This window comes from Protopterus annectens, chromosome 11.part0 (assembly GCF_019279795.1).
Source record: "Protopterus annectens isolate FY-2018-M chromosome 11.part0, PAN1.0, whole genome shotgun sequence".
Classification (NCBI taxonomy): Eukaryota; Metazoa; Chordata; order Ceratodontiformes; family Protopteridae; genus Protopterus; species Protopterus annectens.
The window spans coordinates 691391432-691411923 of record NC_056745.1 but is presented as its reverse complement, the minus strand read 5'-3'; positions in this window follow the sequence as shown (position 1 = coordinate 691411923).

The following is a 20492-nucleotide window of genomic DNA, read 5'->3' as shown; positions in this document are numbered from 1 at the left end:
GCCAGTTGGCAACCCATCTTGTGACATAGGGGTTTATCTTCAGGCTGGTTAGCTTGTCTGCAATACCAAAATGAGGAATGGTGTTGAAGGCCTTTGCGAGGTCTAGGTAGGCTGTGTGTACCACCTTTCCCTCTTCTATAGCCTTGGCAACTGTCTCAAAGAATTCCACCAGGTTTAGGAGGCATGATCTGCCCTTAACAATGCTGAACTGGGTAGGTTCCAGAGTTTGGAGGATCCCAATGTCCCTGTTAATGAGTTCCATGATGATGCACTCCATAACCTTGCAGACCAAGCTAGTCAGGCTTATAGGGTGATAGTTCCCGGGGTCTGTTGTGGCTCCACCTTTGTGGAGTGGAATAACCATTGCTGTGCACCACTCTCTGGGTACATAGCTTGTGGAGAGGCTGAGTTTGAACAGCGTGTTTAGGTGAGGGGTTAGTTTGTCTTTGAACACATGTAGGTCACAGCCTGTGACACCATCTGGTCCCATTAATGCTGTTTTTGGCTTTGGAGAGAGCTGTTTTAACCTGAGTGTCTGTGATTTCTGGGGCTCTACATTCTTCTGGTATGATTATGGGCCCTTTTGAGGGTGAGAGGGGAGTGAAGTTTGCACTGAACCTGTCTGACAGGATGTTGGCAATATCGGTCGGTTCAGTGTATTTTGTGCCATTCTGCGCTAACTCTGAGCAGATCTGACTGAGCATTGCCACTTAGATTCTTGACATAGCTAAAGAATGCCTTGTGATTATCTTTGGAGTCCTTTGCAATTTTTCTTTTGAAGCTTGCCTTGGATGATTTTATGAGGGATTGTAGTTTCTTGCTGATACTGATCAGGGATGTCTTCCCTTCTTGGGATTTTACTTTTTTCTGTACTAGTTTCCTCCTTCAATTGTATAGCTTGTTTATGGTAGGAGCCCACCAGACTGGTTTCCTTTTTTTGGAGGAGTGAGTCTTGGTTTTGCTTGGGATAGCATGATCCATGCATCCTTGAAGGTGCCCATAGAATGCGTTAGTAAAGGAATTTGCAACTTGGACAGCATTATCCTTTAGCATGGGGGCTTTGAAACTTTCCACCTTGGTCTTAATTAATGTGAAGTTTGCTTTTGAAAAGTTTTTCACGGTGGTTTCTTTGTCCGGCTGTGGGGGCGGAATGTGGCTAGCCAAAGTGATTTGTTTATGGTCAGATCTAACCAGTGAGGGGATGACCTCCAGTGTGGAACACTGGTCGCCCATGTTGGTGACGACCAGGTCCAATATGTTGTCACCTCTGATGGGAGTGTTGACCAGTTGATCCAGGGTGTTTGAGTTTATAACTTCTAGGAAACGTTGGGTAAGGGAGTTAGTACTTGAGTAGTTCTCCCAGTTAATGTTTGGGTAATTGAAATCACCCAATATTAGGGTGTTTGGTAGGACCTTTATGTTTCCTAGTGTTTCCAGAAATGCAGAATGGGGGTTCTGGGACATGATGGGTGATCTGTAGCAAGCCGCAATTTGAATTGCAGTTTTGCCTGTTGTTAGTTGCACGTGGATGATCTCTAAAGCATCGTGCTGTACCACTAACCTGGAGGTGTGGGTATCCTTGATGAATATGGATACGCCCCCGCCTTTTGTATTTTGGTCCGGGTTCTGTGGCCGAAATGTATGGTATGAGTTGTAGCCTGGTAGTGCTGGGGTGCTCGCTGGAGCCTTAAACCAGGTTTCTGTTACTGCACATATATCAATTTTCTCCATATTGAGGAGTGCCTCGAGTACATGCATTTTGAGGTTTAGACTTCTGGCATTGAGTAGCATTACCCTCAGTTTTTTGTTACTTGTACTATTTACGGTGGTGGGATTGTCTTTTATGCCTTGCCTAAAAAAGCACTATGGGGGTGACAAGAGCCTTGGCCAGTATTCGAAAGCCTAAGGGTGACAGGTGCAAGCCGTCTCTAATGAAGCAGCGTGGCTTGTCGAACATGTCATCCCAAGTGGACAGACACTGGATCCCATTTGAATGACACCAGAAACTTAGCCAGTTGTTGAAATTGATAATTTTTTCTTTATACCGTGGTATCATTCTTGGTGAGAGCAGGATGCTATTCAAGGTCAGGGTCTTACCGGCCTGGGCTATGTGATCAGAGAGCTCTTCCATGTCTCTTTTCAGGTAGTCCAGGGAGGTATGGCTGAGGTCATTCACACCAACATGGACAATGACAGAGTTGTATTTGTACTTGCTCTGGAGTGACCTTAGTGCTTGTGTTATAGTGGTGGATCCTGGCACCCGACAGGCAGCTAACAGTAACCTTCGCCTTATTCAGCCTAGTGAGTGGGATATCAGTGTGCCTGACTATAGAGTCACCTATTACTAGTATGTTGGGTATGTTATTTTGCCTTAAGGGCTGTGATTGCGTGGCACACTGGTTTTATGAAGTATGTGTTTCATGGTTTGTGTTGGGGGGTGGAGGTTGCTTGGATGTCTGCTTTGGAGGTCTCTGTTGCTTTTGCCAATTTTTATTTAGAGCCTCCAAGTATGTTTTCATGTATTTATGTCTGTTTTTTGCAAGTGCTGGTTTAATGGGGTCTATGTGAGACCGGTGGTGTAATGCAAGTATTTCCCTTCTCCTCTTAACTGTCTGATCCAGGCTTGGGTTGAGAGAGATTAGCCTCCAGTTTGGCTGTATAATTGCATTTCTCACATGTATTAGTGTTTGGTGGTAGGAGGAGAGGGTTGTCTGTGTACATGAGGCAGTTGTAACATTGCCTCAAAATGCCCGGATTCACCAGTTGGACTGGAGAATACACCTGAAACTGCCCTTTGGACATGCCTGAAAAGGTACAGTGAACTGTTTTACTGAATGGCTGGTAAGGTCAAATAGAGAGCCTTGTCCTTTTGTACAGTATGGGGGGATCTAGTTCTAGGGCTTATAAGTGCTTGCTATGAGTTTTGAGCAAGTGCTGGGCTGAGAAATGAATGGCTTGAGTGCTTAAGTTGAAAGTTTGTCTAGTTCCAAGTGAAAAATTGAAGAGAAGACTTTGTGGAGCTGGGAATAGTTATACCCTAGCTAATCGGCACTGCCCAGTGCACAAAACCCGGCAAATACTTTTTTATAGCAGGGAAATGAGAGATAGAAATTAGCCCAAAATGGGCAATAAACTACTAATTTCTGGGCTGAAGCCACTCCTCCAGTGACAGATATTTCTGCCACATCTGGTGAATAAGGTAGGTTTTGCATGACATTATTTTGATGAACAGCCAGCAGAAGCTGAAGAGGCAATAAGAGGCAACATGAAGCAGCTTCAGTCTGCTCAGCACATTTGAGCACAATGTGAATCACAGTAGTCAACTCCTGGATGGCATTTGTGGCAGCAGACTGTCACTGGATAGCACCCCATGCCATCTGTTTATTTGCTACCATGGATGTCTGTATTGTGAAGTAAAACATGGACAGTAACTTCAGGTCAGTGCTGTATCTAATGCAATCCTGCATGTCAAAGTACTTGAGAACCATAGTGGTAAGATATAGTCACTGGAGGGGAGAACAGCTTGAGTCAGTAGCCATATTTATCTCTGGAACATACCTCTCAACTGTCCTCATTTCTCTCTGCAGAAGCAACAAGATGTTCACTACACTAAACTTGGTTAATACATGTCCTAGAAGAAGGCAATCACAGGGGTAGGCACAGGCCTTGATGAGGTAGTCAGTCCCAATTTTTGAAAGCCATGCAGAGGCAAAAATGGAGCAGGAGCTGACAGGATATCCTGAATGTTCTGAGTCCCTCCTGTAATGCACCCTTATACAATGTATTATCGATGCAGTTATCCAGGGAACAAAAAAACACTCCATAGACAGTGTGCAGTCATAATAAGACAGCTGGTCAATGTGGAACTGAATATCCCGAAGGTGAAGAAAATCCCATGTATGACAGATTCTGAAATAACTGCCTGAAACCCACCCTATACCCATCAATCTGTGCATATAATTCCTTTGAGTTTGTACACTATTTAGAGTTTTTTTGGGATGATTATCAATATGTTTGATCTTATTATACACCCATGTGTCCCTTCTTCCTCAGTTGCATGTCTGTATGCATTCTGGTATAATGTATATGAGAGATACAATCATCCCACGTCTCTTGCATAGCTATTAACAGCTGAAACTGTTCACGAAGGTGGCTGGTAAAAAGAACAAGAAAAAACAGTCACATGATGAACTAGTTGAAGTCCTATTTAATTGTCTCTGGATGAAAGCTGTCAATAAAAATGTGTGTGTTTTGCTGATTGTATTGTGTTCTTGCATGACTATGCTTGATAAATCATATTTACTCCTCACAGGATCTTTACCTCTCTGTGCCATATATACTTCAGCTACTGGCAATATGTACATGGCTGGGTGGACACTAGTCCTTTGCACAACCATTTATAAGTGTCTCAAACCCCAGGTAAATTTGTCTAGTTTGTATTACCACTGAGTGTAGTATTTTACCCCTACTACAAGCTGTCATATTAAGCAAAAACACAGTTTGCCAAACATTCCTGCTTGTCCTGGATACCTGTGCTAGTACTGACATAACCAATCATTCTTGGTATGTTGCTTGACAGCCAAAAAAATTGGAACTGGATGTTTTTTCTTTCTTCTATGTATTTTTCTTGATGTTCCTTTCCATGTTATTTTACTTTTAATTCATATATTTACTTTTAGTGCTGCAGGTACTGAACTGCCTTATATACATACATACATACATATATATATATATATATATATATATATATATATATAAGCATCACATTTAAGCCACAAGTGCATTACAACGCATTAATGTATAATTATATAATTTAATCCATAATACATATGCTTGCACTTTGCCCCACAACCTGACCCTTACACTGCTCTTCCCCCATATTATCAGATGTTATTAGGTTCAGTTTGATTACATTCTGTTGTTTGTGAAACTCCACTTCCTTACTACAGTCTACAATAAGCCTTAGGGAACTACACACCAATTTTTTTTTTTTTTTTGCGCACAAGGTTTGCAGTACTGTGCAGTACATGTCTCTAAATCCTGGACAATAGTCAGAAGAAGAAATCAAGCATTTATGCATTCCTTAGCAGTGATAGGTTGACTCAAAAATGTAGTAATCATTATTATAAACAGATTCAGGAAAAAAGGTTTGACTACTGTTTTGCAAAATACAGCAAAATTGCAAATCTGCTACTGAATTGTATAAAATGAGATCGAAGTTTAGGAAACACATATTTTTTAATTATTGTCTGCAGATATCATTTAGGGCTGTTACCCATCCCAGATTGCAAAATGCAATAATGATATACAGATTTATGTTCATTTTTCCATGTCAAGTACCTGTGGGACATTGATTATATTAATTTTGTATTTTGTAACTCCAGCCAGTATGAATTCCAACTGCAGCAACTGGGTGTCCACTTAATATGCATCTCTGATTGTTTTGTGGGCGGGACCATCATGACCATTGGCAGATTGGAAAAGGGCATCCAGGGGCTTTTCTTGCAAGATTTAAGTCCCGGAAATAGGTATACTGGATAAATTCTTGTTCTGCCTACAGGTGGTCCACTCTTTGAGCAGCACACTGACATGTATGGCGTCAGTGCCAGAACCAGGAAGTTGATCTACCATGATCAGTGTTATAATGAGAGTACTGTGAAGGCTGCCAGCCTATCTATATAGAATTTTGTAAATAATTCTATGTCATTGTAAATATTAATATAATCTACAGGCTTGTTTTTACAAATGTGAGAAAATTAAATGTAAGGAAACTGTGTTATATGCTGAACTTCAAAAATGTAACCACAGTGCACCCTGCTGGAAGAAAGCTGTTAAGTAAAGAATTACAACTGTGTTTGATCTCAAGCTCAGAGACAGGATGTCTGGGCTAGCAAATTATTTCTATTGTTATTAAGATAGAGATAATTACTAGATTTTACATGTAAAAGTGTCTTTTATTGCTGTAGCTTCCTGACCAGTTGCAGCTTACAAAAAAATGTAAATTTTGATTTTCTGTTAGCCTGGGAAATAAAGGAGAAGTGATAAAAATGACTCAACAGTACTGGGTGTTATCAATTTAAGACTTTCACAGAAAGGAAGGCTAGCATTTTGCATTTTCTCTGAAGCAGACAACAACTCACCATCACTTGCATTGTTCTGTATGTAAGTAGTATTTAGAACAGTGAATTCTCTTAATTATTTAGAAATATAGCCGGACTAGCCTAGTTGTTTTCTATATTTATGTCAGACTATCCTACAATATTGTTTTAAACGTTTCCTGTGATCTCTGAACTCTTGATTAGCACTGTGTTGAATTGATGAGATTTGTCTTGTGTCTTTATTATTTATTATTAAATATTTTGAAACCTTTCAACTGTGGCTGCTTTGTGTAGAGATAATTTAAGCTCTTATAGAGTACTTGCATGTATTTGGTGATACTGTCCAAGCCACTCCAATAGTCTTGCTGCTCAGTTACACTTACTATTTGGATAACAGAAAAACATTATGCAGTGAAATTGGTCACCCTTTTGGAAGGGTCTTATAGTAGTTGATATTACTGCTTGGTGGCATTTGGTACTACCTTATAGACTGGGCAGAAATGGGGCACAGCTGGAGAACCTGTACCAGCCTTCCCCAGGAGTGCCTGTGTGTTTGTATATAAATCAAATCTTAAAGTGTGAGTGTGTGTGTCAGCTACCTGGGCAGGGACATGAAGTGCTGGATAGACAGAGAGTGTGTTGGAGGTTTTAGCTTGCTCACTAGGCTGAAATCTGGACCCTATAGCTGTGCCAGTGGGGAGTCTTATTGGAGTTCTGGAGAGAAAGGGAGAAACCAGCCCCAGACTGACTGTGATCTCTGTGTGCTCTTAATGGAAATTGTACTTTACTGTGGGTGTACTTGTTATCCCCCAAAGTGCATGCCCCTCACTGGTGTTAGTGGAGAGGATTGAGGCTCATTGATTACTGGGCCTGTGCATAGGCATCACATATTAATTGGTGGCAGTGGTGGGATATCCACATCACATATTATTTGACAGTGGAGGGATATCCACATCAGATATTAACTGTTTGATAGTGGTGAGTTAGCCACATCACATACTAATTGGTTTGTAGTGGTGTGGATAGTGAATTCCTGTAGCTTGTGTACAGTGATCACTGAAAGTGTTTTTGTGCTCTAAATCAGCCATGCAGTGACTATTCAGAGTTCAGATCAAAATTGTTTTATTTTTTTTTTTGTTAGCTTAGTTAGTCAGGGACAGCAGATGTCTCCTGATCTTCCTGTTTCTAATTACTTTGGGGAGTCGTTCCATCATGCTCTGATGTAACCTCTGTTAAACCTACTACACCAAATGCTTTACTTTGCAGTATTCCATAACTTCAGCTTCTATTTTTTTAACTTCTACTTTACTAATCTTCTTTATTATATTCCTTCTTTGAGATATTATTTTCATTTTTGTGAAATATTGCATATCTGGATGCCTTTGCTTATGTTTCTCTTCGAATAGCTTTGGGGCTGCCTTTTTGTATTGATTAATTTGGCTTTCAACTTTGCATAAATATTGCACCGTATCAAACCTCTCTTCCTTTCCCATGTCCATAATTCTTTTTTATGCTTTTCAAAAATATCTAGGTTTTGTTGTTTATATTTTCACACTTCCACATATGCTTCTTTTTCCAAACAGATCAAAGTTTTTTGGTCTCTATGTTTTTCACAAACCTGTTGTATTAATGAACTGAATTTTTTATTTGAAACTTCTGACAGTTTTCCTTGTTGAAGTATTTTTCTTCCTTCTACTTTCTCTTTTAATCGTTTTGTATATTGTGTAGCTGGAAATTCTGGGCTTTTTGCATAATGGTAGCAATACCTAATTTCTGTCTTATCCTCAATAGTCCACTCTATCATCTTTATGGCTCTTCTTTGGCCTATCAGTTTTTGTGATTTTTGTGGACTACTACTTCCTTCCACAACAGGGGGCTATCCACTCCCTGTGCCCAGTCTAGCCCCATTGTAGAAATGTTTTCATATTTTGAGGATCCTGCACTGTCATTTTTTCCAGTCCTGGAACCAGTACACTTGCCAGGATTGGCACTTTTTTATCCTGGGTTTTGTGCACCCAGTTATCTTTTTTAAAATTTTCACCTACTTCTGTCCATGATATATGCTATATAAAATAGTCTATATATCAGTGTCGTCTTGGTGAGATTGTGAGAAAAACAGGGTCCACCTCGTAAAGGTACTCACCAAGTCTTGAGGATGAATTCAATTTCAGCAATACTACTCTCCTCTGCTTGCTGACTTATCATCTCTCCTTTCAGACTCTCGATAAAAGAGCAATAAAAGAAAGTCATATGGATCAAAGGATCATCTGTTGTTAAATAAAGTCATAGTGGAAACCTGTAAAAAGGGGAGGAATCTAAGTATGGCATGGATTTACTGCAAAAAAGGATTTGACAGTATCCCACATTCATGGATAAAAGAGTATAAATGTATAAGATGCACTCTACACTGATAAACTACATCATAGTGACCATGAAACAGTGGCAAACGACTTTGTAGTTAAGCCATGATAAAGGAGAAATTATTATCCCAAGGATAAAAATCCAAAGGGGGATATTCCAGGGTGACGCTCTGTCACAGTTGCTGTTTTGCCTTGCACTTAACCCATTAAGCTGTCTGCTTAACAGGTTATGTCATGACTATAATTTGGCTCCCAGAAAGCAACAAAGTGTAAAGACTTCTCATCTTTGCTTTGTCAATGATTTAAAATTGTATTGCTCATGAGATGAAAGAGCACAACTGCAAGTAGTCAAAACTTTTTCAGATGATATAAGAATGTCATTTGGTCTTGATAAATGTGCAAAAGAAACCTTTAAAGCAGGAAAGCTGCAACACCAAGAAAACATTCATTTGAGACAATAATGTGATATAAAAGAACTTGAGAAAGAGGGAATGTACAAATATTTGGGAAATGATGAAACATCAACAATAAAACATGAACAAATGCAAATAAAACTTAGGAATATTTTAGAAGACTTAAATTAATCCTGAAAACAGCATTGACATCTAGGAACAAAATTCAAGCTATAAACAAATTTGCTCTTCCTGTCCTAACTTACAGTTTTGGAGTGACTGACTGGCCCCAAAATGTGTTGGATAGATTAAATAGGAAAACAAGAAGAATGTTTCATGCACATCAAATGATTTATAAAAAATCAGTGCATACCAAGATTATATATTACCATTCTGAAGGAGGTATGGGCCTACTTGAAATTGATTACATGTATAGATATGCAATTGTGGAACTGTATGCATATCAGCTGACCTCACAGGACCCAAGTATAGTGAAAGTTTTGAAACATGAGTAGAATAAACCTAAGACAATGTCCTTTCTTAGTCTAGCAGAAGCATATCAGCATAAGCCAGGAATAAAATCAAACCAGAAGCAGATAAAAATTAGGCAGCAACTGAATGTGCCAAAAAAACAAAACAAAATAAAGAATACAAGTTGAAGGATCAGCTGAGAAGGCAAGACATGTGGAAAATTCATAAATATTGTTGCAAGTATAGAAAACTCCTGGAAGAACCTCATGTTGCTCAGGATTGAATGCAGGAATGGTTAAGGAAAGGTGAATTCAAACCAAAAGATGAAAGGTTAACATTGGAAGCCCAAGACAGTGATGTATGTACACGCTGGGTTACAAAGTCCATTGAACATCTGGGGCAAACAGGCAAATGCAGGTTTTGTAAAACAGAACTGAAAACAGTCACACACCTTGTTGCTTGTTGTGATATACTAATGGCAAAAGGATTGTATATTGAAAGGCATAATAATGTGGCAATACTATTGCACTGGGGAGTGTGCAAACATTATAATACTGAAGTAGATGAAAAACACTGGAAACATTAGCCACAAAGCATCATAGAAAATGTTGACGTTTACATCGCATGGGATCACCCATTACCAACAGTTCAAAAAAATAGATGCAAGAAAACTAGATATAACGATCCATGAAAAGAAGACAAAAGTATCATTGATCATTGAAATTGCTACACCCAGTGACTACAATGTCTTGTGTACAGACAGACACAAAGTCATAAAATATCAGGATTTGCAGGAAGAAATGAGAACAGTGTGAAGAAAGATACCCAGACAGTTTCAATAGTAGTAGGAGCAACAGGTCTTAGAAAAAAAGACTCTACAATCATATTTAGATATGTTACCAATACATGTAACTCTGTATGAATTGCAGAAGGATTCATTACTGGGCAGATTGTGGGTGCTGTGAAGAGCACTTCTGGCTGATATGAAAGAAGATTGAAACAATACTAATTTCATGAACTTTAATCATACTTTGACTTAGGAATGGGGTCCATTCATGTCATGGTATGAGAAACCCAAAAGACTTGGAGAAATTAAAAAATCCAGAAGATATAGCAAACATACTGGCTGACAGATATGACAGATATAGCAAACCTACTGGCCGACAGCTTCAGCTCTAACTTTACCCCTCTGTCCCCCTCAAACTTCCCTCAGGAAATACCATCAAATGTAACTCCTCCTGCTATCACTAGGGAGCAGGTCCTTAATGCTCTCTCTAAGGCCAAGAACACTGCAGCAATGGGCTCACACAATATCCCATGATGCCTTCTAAATAGCATGAAATGTGACTTATCATGCCCTATGGAATGGCTATTTAACAGTAGAGTCCAAACATGCCTTGTGCCTCATTAATGGAGAACCATAACAGTCATCCCTCTGCACAAAAGTGGGTCATCTACAGACTCTGGAAACTACAGACCCATAAGTCTCACTAGTCTTATATGCAAAGCCATGAAAAGAATTATCATGGAAATGATCAATAATGCTGCAACCTGTTGTTTTAGTATACTATTATATGTTGTCTATATTGTGAGTACCTACTAGAGGGTTTTGTAAATATATCTGTTATGTTCTATCTGTATTATCTGGAGCATTTCTCCCTTTTTCTGCTGAAAATGAACACATATCCAGTCGGACTATCGTGGTCAACAAATGTAAAATAAATAAATAATAAATAAATAATGATATAGTAAACCACCAGACACTGGACCCAAACCAATTTGGTTTCACCAAGGGCAGATCATGCCTACTCAACATTTTGGACTTTTTTTGAGAAGGTCACCAAAGCAATGGATGAGGGAAAAATGGTTCACACTGCTTACCTTGATATAACCAAGGCATTTGACACAATACCCCACTCGGGTATTCCTGACAAACTCAAGAGGTTAGGTACAAACCCATATGTCAGCCTTGGATAGCCAACTGGCTCACAGACAAGACCCAGGAAGTTAGAACTGGGGATTCCACTTCTACAAAAAATCCAGTCACAACTGGTGTCTCTCAGGGATCAGTCCTTGGGCTGCTCCTTTTTGGCATTTACTTCTGTGAAGTCAAGGCCAAAGTCAATGGTCTCTGGTTGACTAAACTTGCAGATGATTGCAAATTAGGAGCTGTTATTGAATCCCACAATAACAGAAATGCTCTTCAGGAAGGGTTGACAAAGACAAACAACTGGTGTCAGAGTCATGGACTAAAAATAAATGGCAAGAAATGCATACTAGTATCATTCAGGAAGTCATTTACCTCAGGTAACTATCATATTGACAAGGCACCCTTAGAGATGACACGGTCGTCAGGGATTTAGGGAAACACATAGACACTAATCTAGCCTTTGACCATCATGTGTCGACAGTAATGAGGAAATGATTCTATGCTGAGCAATTTATAAGAAAAGATATGGCATCTAGGTCCAAGGAAGCCATTGTTTCTGTATTCAGCATTTATCCGACCTATCATTCAGTACAATGCCTCCTTTGGTATGTGCCTAACAAGACATATCCAACAATTGGAACATCCACAGAGGTTCCTCACTGAAAGAATACAGAGCATAAGTAAAATGCCCTGTGCAAACCACCTCAAGGCCCAATCCCTGTATTATGTCTCCTACAGGCTGTTGAGGGGACATCTATGTCTGGCATACAGGGCATTGTCGGACCCCACTCTGGTGGACCTCCTGCATATCAGCAAAACAAACAGCACCATAATTATCCATTCTAGAGACTTAATCCTTGCCTGTGATATAAATAGGAACTGCTGGAGTGACAGGTATGTATCCCCAGAACTACCCTATCTCTGGAACAGGCTCCCCATCCATGTGAAGCAGAGTTCCTCCCTAACCCAATTAAAGTCTAATTTGGGCAACTGGATGGGGAACAGGATATTCATCCCTGGCTTGGCATCTATGTCTGTAATGGACACAGGCAACCTGTAAATGTTTAATCTCCAAAGCCCCTGCTTACACTTATCATGGGTAGCAAAACTTGCCAGACCTGGAATGCATGGCTAGGCTTTAAAAGGCCCTTGTAGTTATTAGTCTAGTAAATACCTATGAACCTATGAACTTATGTGAAGCTAACAGAGGTGTTAGATTTCTCAGATGGCCCCTGGTGACTTCCACAGCAGTGGAGAGACCAATGGAAATTGTATGGGCAGTTGGACTGTGAATTTATGCCTAGTTATTGATAATACTGCCATCAAGCAGACATTTACACAACTGCTACCATTATTAGAGACATGTTAACATAATGTATGTAATGGTGCTGTATTATTTTTTTCTTTTTTTATGGGGGGTCCCTTAGCTTGTCTGCACTCTGAAATGAACACTGTGTGTTCAATTGTTTTGTGTTGAGGATACGTGCACTGATTTGTTTTGATGAGAATGCTTTCTGTATGTGCTACAAATCTGTTTTTTTTTTCTGTTTCATATCATACAGGATTATGGCACCCAGAACATCTGTTCCATGAAAGCCACCATTCAATGATGCAGAGAATGAGGTCATCATTGAAGCTTTACACGTCCATGGATCCTTCCTGCTTGACAGAAGTACAGGTGATATGTTGACCAGAATAAAGCACATGGCAGCAGGTGGTCACTGACATAAATGCAGTTGGTGGATGTGCCAGACATTATAATCAGTGCAGCACCATGCCACTGATATGATTACAGCCACACTCAGGGGGGTAGCTGCAGGAGCATGAGAACAGATGACTACAAGTGGGGCCATACCTCTCAACCTGAAAATATCAAAAATTTGGTTAAGACCCATGAAAAATAGGTACAAATCTGTGCGCTAATTAACATAAAAGTTGCATACACAATTATGTAACAGCACGAAACCCAATGGAATTGTGGGATACCAACTTTCAAATGCAAATTGAAGAACAGACAACCAAAATATGGCACCAGAGTCCCCCTGTGGCCATTCCAATGCCCCATTACCTGGCTATTTCACCCCATTTACCATAAACACTAATGTGTGCATACTGCTTTACGTCTACAATGATTATTTGGATTTTATGTTTACATTTTGCAGCCCAATGCAGAAACACTAATAGACATCTGCTAAACAAATCAACACCACACAAAACAAGAATACATGTTTTTTTTGATACACTTCCCTAACTTTATTAAATTATATTCCTTGTATAGAAAGGCTTCACACACTGCACCTTATAACGAGGGCTTACAAACAACAACTCATAATCACTAAACTTCAGATCCAGAGGCATAATTCAGATCTCAACTTAAGAGAACTCTTGATCTCAAATAATAAAGAATAAATTGAGGAATAAGTTTTGAAACCTAGTATATATGCTCTGATCTCACAATTAGTCTTGTTGTACCAAGGGTCACTTTGTGTCACACTCACCTCAATTTTGGACACAAACTTGAATGTTTTATATTTTCATGACACACACACATTTTTTTTTTTTCTTTCTTTCATGACATGAACATTGCAGATGCTGCTGTTGCTATCCCTGGTTACATTTGCAAAAAAAAAAGTTCAAATTCTGTGCACTTTGAGAAAAATATAGTAACATCAGAACTGTTTGATTCTTTTTGTACAAAACTAGAAGCATTGAATATTCCCTTTATATGCAAAGTTTCCAAAAGCATCTCCTTTGGAAAAAAAAAAACCATTATTATCTGTGTTTTAAAATTTTTTTTTTTTGCACATTTGAATGTAAAGATAAATACTTGCAAACAAAACTGGCTAGCTTTTGTCTTCAACTGAAATCAAAGTCTAGGTACAATTTATAAGCAAACATCTAAACATGCAGAAAATGTCCCTATAAACAAGTTTTTTAGCTAATAGCAAATTATAAAAAATGCCATGATTGTTTCACCATTTTAAATGGAATTCAGATACCCAATAAAGCCGAGCCACCTAGCTGTGGATATTTCAAGCCTTATTGACTCCTCTCACACATTTTAGAGAGAGAGTTAACTAACTAAGCATTAGAAACACAGGGCTGTTATACCCAGCTGATGTCCATTATCATTAGGGTCACTGCAAAAATATCCCAAACAACAAACTAAAACAATGGGTGAGAAGGTCACTGAAAAACCAATCAGTAAAAACAAAATGAAAACTCTTGCAAAGCTAGAACTTTCACTGAGTCACCTCCCAAACCTCTTGTATCAGAGGCACATGGGATAAATGCAAATGATCCTTATCAACATCAGGTGTTTCATATCCACAGCTAGTGGGGTTTGGCTTTATTGGCCTGAAATTGTCCAGTAAAATGATGTAACAAGTCATGGGTATTCAGAATCACCAATTAGCTGAAACACCTGATATTTGCATATATCTCATGTGCCTCTGATACAAGAGGTTTGGGAGGTCACATCAGCTGGGTATAACAGCCCTGTGTTTCTATAATGCGTAGTCAAGCACTCTCTTTGTGCTGATGAGGTCATAACATGTCTGAAATATGCATATCCACAGCTAGTGGGGTTTGGCTTTATTGGCTTGAAATTGTTCATTAAAATAATGAAACAATTCATGGGCTTTCAGAATCACCAATTACCTGAAGCACCTGATGTTCATAAGGATCATTTGCATGTATCCCATGTGCATCTGATACAAGAGCTTTGTGGAGGTCACACAGTGAAAGTTCTAGCTTTGCTAGAGTTTTCATTTTGTTTTTACTGATTGGTTTTTCAGTGACCTTTTCACTCATTGTTTTAAGCCTTCTTGGATTGGAAAGGGTCCTACTGCACTCTGGTGAGAGGATTCTGCTGATTGGTATCTGGCTGGTAAAGAGTGGCTTTTCTAGGGCTTGGAGTAAGCACATCATTTTTTTTTTAGCTTTAAGGTTTTTTTTTAGATTTTAATCTTCCGGTATTTAAGCACCACCTTTGGTCCACACAGACTCAACATGTGAGAAATGCAACTATATTAAAAACCTTGAATCCATCCTCTCTCACACACCAGTCAGTACATCTGATACTGAGCAGGCTGTCAGCATGCACACCTCACCACCTACTTCACCCACACTCACATCACACATACCTACATATGCGGAAGTCCTTGCCAGAAACTTAGCTAAACACCAGAGACCTCCCAAACACAAACACAAGCATGCTACACATAATACTTCCTCTGCAGAACACAATATACACAATAGCTCATGCAGCAGTGTCTCACCTGTTAAGCCCATAGCACTAAACACTAAAGCTAGCATATTAGTCATAGGTGACTACATTGTAAGACATATAGATGCCCCTTTAACCAGGCTGAATAAGGAAAAGGTCATGGTCAGCTATCTGTCAGGTTCCAGGATCCACCATATCACACATGCACTCAAGTTTCTCAGTAACAGGTACTGTTATAATTCCATCATAGTCCATGATGGTGTGAACGACTTGAGACATACCTATGTGGACTATATGAAGAGAGACATGGCTGAGCTTTTGGGTTATGCATCTCGGGCAGGAATGCACCTAGCCTTGAGGAGCATTTTACCTTCCCCTACAATTATGTCTCAATACAAATAGAAAATGATTGACTTCAATAATTGGCTTAGTTTTTGGTGTCATTTAAGGGGATCCAGTATCTGTCACCCTGGAATGACATGCTTGACAGACCTCGATAGTTTGCCAGAAATGGTCTTCATCAGTCACCCTTTGGGTATTTTGACTACTGGCTAACTCTCTTGCCACCCCTATAGTGTCTTTTTTAGGCAGTGTCACAAGGGCAAACTCCCAATGTAAAAATACCAACCCAAAACAACCTAAAGGTCATGCTGCTAAATGCTAGGAGTCTTAACATAAAACTGCACTCAGTGGAAGCAGTCCTCTTCCTGGAGGACGCAGACATTTGTGCAGTCACTGAGACCTGGTTCAAGGATGTGGAGAGCACCCCAGCCATACCAGGTCACATCTCCTTCCAGAAGTTCAGACCACAGGCTGAAGGTAAGAAAATTAAAGGAGGTGGTATATCAATATTCATCAAAGATAAATACACCCCCAGAAACTATATGATGCCTTAGAGATACTTCAGATGTAACTATCTGGGGTCTATATTATATCACTGAATGCTTATAAAAGTGAATGATGAATAATCAAACCCATGTAAGCAAAAGCTTGCAATCTCAAAAGCTCAGAACAGTGATTTTTTTTCCAAAAAAAAAAAAAACTTGAAATAATACATAAAGTTGGCGGCTGTGCCCCCCACACACCCCCTACTTAAATATACCAATGCCGAGATTGTGCTACAGTGCCAAAAATGGCAAAGTAACAGAAGCGGCCAAGCAAATTCTTTCCCTGGGAAAGAATTTGCTTAAAAGCCACTTCGCTATTTTGCCTTTTCGTTGTTTTAAGTTTGACCAATACGCATTCGATATAATGCATATTCTGTCATCCAATAGGAACCCATTAACTGTTGGTAGGACACCTGTTCAAGTCATTGCCAGCTACAGAACCCCCTCCATGAATCAGAGCACCCACTCTGTGTATTTAGATCAACTTGAGTCTATCAAGATACATCTGAACACCATGGGTTTGGGTGACATTATCTACTCTAGCATTGACTGGGTGAATTACTCATGCTCAAACTCACCTGCCCAAAGGTTCCTCAACTTTATCAACTCCAATGCCCTAGACCAGATGGTTGACAACCCCACTAGAGCTCTACACCAATACCCTATACAAGCACCTGTATAACTGAATTGTCTCAGCAGTACCTGTTAGAACCAAAACAAGCTCTTCAAGGAAGAGCAAACCTACCTGGTAGACAACCACCATTAACAGGCTTTATACTCAAAGGAAGAAACTGCTCTCTAAGATTAAGAAGGACCAGGCTCTAAACTTGAAACACTCCCTCCTCAGCTTAAATAAGAAAATAAGACTTCCTGTGACTTCCACCAAGGCAAACTTTGAATTCAAGTTAGCTTCCTCAGTAAAGGAAAGCCATAAGGCATTCTTTAGTTACATTTGTAACCTAAAAGGTGAGGCCCAGATTTATGCTGAACTGGTAGATAATGGTAACACATACACTATGGACATAGCTAACCTGTTAACTGATAGGTTTGGTGAAAATTTCACTCCTCTGTCCCCACCACATGTACCTTATGACATCCCTATCACCTGTTCCCTACTTTATATCGCTAAAGAACAGGTGGTAAATGTCCTCTTTAAGGCCAAAAACACAGCATCAATGGGACCTGATAACATCCCAGGCTGCATCTTATATGGGCTCAAACAAGAATTAGCATCATCATTGGGTACTTTTTTCATTCACAGTCTAAGCACTGGCCTTGTCCCAGCTGAATGGAAAACAGCTACCGTTACCCCTTGCACAAAGGTAGTGTTTCTTCTGACCCAAGGAACTACAGACCTATTAGCTTGACTAGCCTTATCTGCAAGGCCATGGAGAGAGAATCATCATGGACCTTATCAACAAAGATATAAGTAATCTCCAGCACTAGATCCTACCCAGTTTGGATTTGTCAAGGGGAGATCATGCCTGTTAAACCTAGTGGACTTCTTCAAGCAGTCACCAGGGCCCTGGACAAGGGGAAATCTGTACATACAGCCTGCCTAGACATATCCCAGGCATTTGACACTATCCCTCACTCAGGCATCATTGGCAAACTCTCTGAGCTAGATATCAGGCCTTATATCATAAGGTGGGTTGCAAACTGGCTCACTGATAGAACCCATACAGTCAAAATAGGGGAATCTACCTCCAACAGCAGATCCATAACAAGTGGTGTTCCAAAGGGATCTGTCTTGGGACCTCTACTGTTCAGAATCTATAAATCTGAAGTACAAGCTAAAACCAAGGGACTGTGGCTGACAAAGTTTGCTGATGACTGCAAACTGGGTGCAGTCATAGAATCTCCAAATGATGTCAACATCCTTCAAGAAGGTCTTATGCAAACAAATAATTAGAGCCAAAGTCATGGCTTCAAACTCAATGCAAAAAAATCTATTATCATCCCTTTCAATAAGAATGATGTTCCTGCAAATTACTACATCAATGGCAATACCCTAAGTACGGACTCAGTGGTGAGAGATCTGCACACTCAGGCTGACAGCAACCTTGCCTTTGACCACCATGTTTCCACAGTGGTAAGAAGGGCATTCTATATGGCTCATCTTATAAGTAAAGGCATTGCCTCGAGAAAAGGAGAAGTTATCACCTCCCTGTACTCTTCACTCATTAGGCCAATATTTGAGTACAATAACCTTTTGATATGGAACCTTTCAAAGCACCTGCAATAATTGTAGAGACCACTAAGGTTTCTCACAAGGATAAATTGAAGGTCTCCAGCAGCTGTCCTGTGTGGATCGGCTGAAATCACTGTCACTTTATTCTGTTTCATACAGACTACTCAGAGGTGATCTCTGCCTTACATATAAGGCAATCTCTGGCCCTGCTTTACTGGACATGCTGCACATCCAAAAGTCAAATGGCACATGGGTTACTCACTCAAAGGACCCAAACCTGGTATGTGATATAAATAGAACCTGTTGGAGGGACTGATTTGTCTCCCAGAGGTTACAATGCCTTTGGAATAGACTCCCACTTCACATCACACAGAGCACCTCATGGCCCCTCTTCATACGCAATCTGGATGATTGGAAGGGTAACAGTAAATTCACCCCGGGGGTTCCACGTGTGTCCCTGTTGGACAGGGACAATAGGTGCTCATCATAACAAGGGTAAATTTGGCTAGGCTTGGAAAGGCCCTTGGGCCACTAGCCTAGTAACTTCCTATGATACTATCATCCTATGGTTGTGACTGCAACATCCACTGGACAGTCAATATGCTTACATATACCCATTCAACTCAGACCTCAGGCATAAGACAGGTTGAGGGTGACATAGCTGATCAGGGTAGTGTGGTTACTCCAGTTGCAGAGCTGGTTGAATCTGCCCATAGTCATTGTGAGGGTGTAGTACCACACAGGAGGTTTGCTAGAGATGCTTGGAAAATGCCTACTGTCCACCTTCCTCCTGATGCTGTTGTGTCATTATGTGCCACTAGATAGATGTATGTATAGGACCATCATGTAAGCACAGGCATGTTCCACAAGGGCTTTGGAAGAGATTGTGTGAGTCCTAAATGTAGCATATTCTGACATGTGGGACTGCTTCAACCATGTGGGTAACTCAATGGATAGGATGAGTGACACACTGGATCGGGCAGTATTTGTAATGGAACATCTGTTGGGTGAGGGTTGGTATCTACTTGTCTGCAGGGCTATGACATCCTCTGGATCCTGGTCCCATAGTAGCACTACTTCCACTGCTCCATCATGGATTGAGGTGTCCACACCCGCATGTGATAGGCCATGAGGTCATGGTCCTTGACGTAGTCATGAAGAGAGCTCATCTAGCAGACATTGCTCATATTCAGGTAGCACCCCCACTTTGAACAAGGGATCTGGAAGTGGCAGTGCAACTCCTGGCAGAGGTAGTTCATGTGGTCAGGAGTGACAGCTCTACCATGTATGTCTCACACCTGTCTGACATGGCAGTATGTAGTGCTAGCACAGAGCTTGATTGCGTTCGTGCACACACACATTTCACAACAACTACCCCTACAGACCCACACACATACAAGGTAAGTAAACCTTAAATTTGAGATATATCTCCTGTTAGTGGCCCTGCGGTAGTTCTTACTTTGCTGAATGTGCAGTGTTACTTACTTACACACACACTCACTGCTTTGGTGTCAACCTTGGCCTACTGCTCCTCCCAACATGCACCCTGTGCAAATGATGATGATGACTGTGCCATACCATTTGTTCATTTGGGTTTGACTTAGGGTTGCATATATATGTCTGATGCACAGAGTGGATAGCGAAGACAGTCTTTCTCAGTATGTTGATTATATGCGTATTTAGTTCAAAACAGAATTGTGGATGTTTCTATAAATACTTGTTCCGGAAGGTTTTTTTCATTTATTATTGTAAGTCATGCATTTGAACCAGTGATATTGCATTCCTTCTTATTGCTCTACTTGTGAAACTGTTAATATAATTGCCCTGTTGACTATTTTGTATACATTGGGTAAGTGACCAGCTTAATGCCAGTTATTGTGTACAAATGCATACCTGTATATTGTGGATATCATTCCTATAAGCCAAGAATGTCAT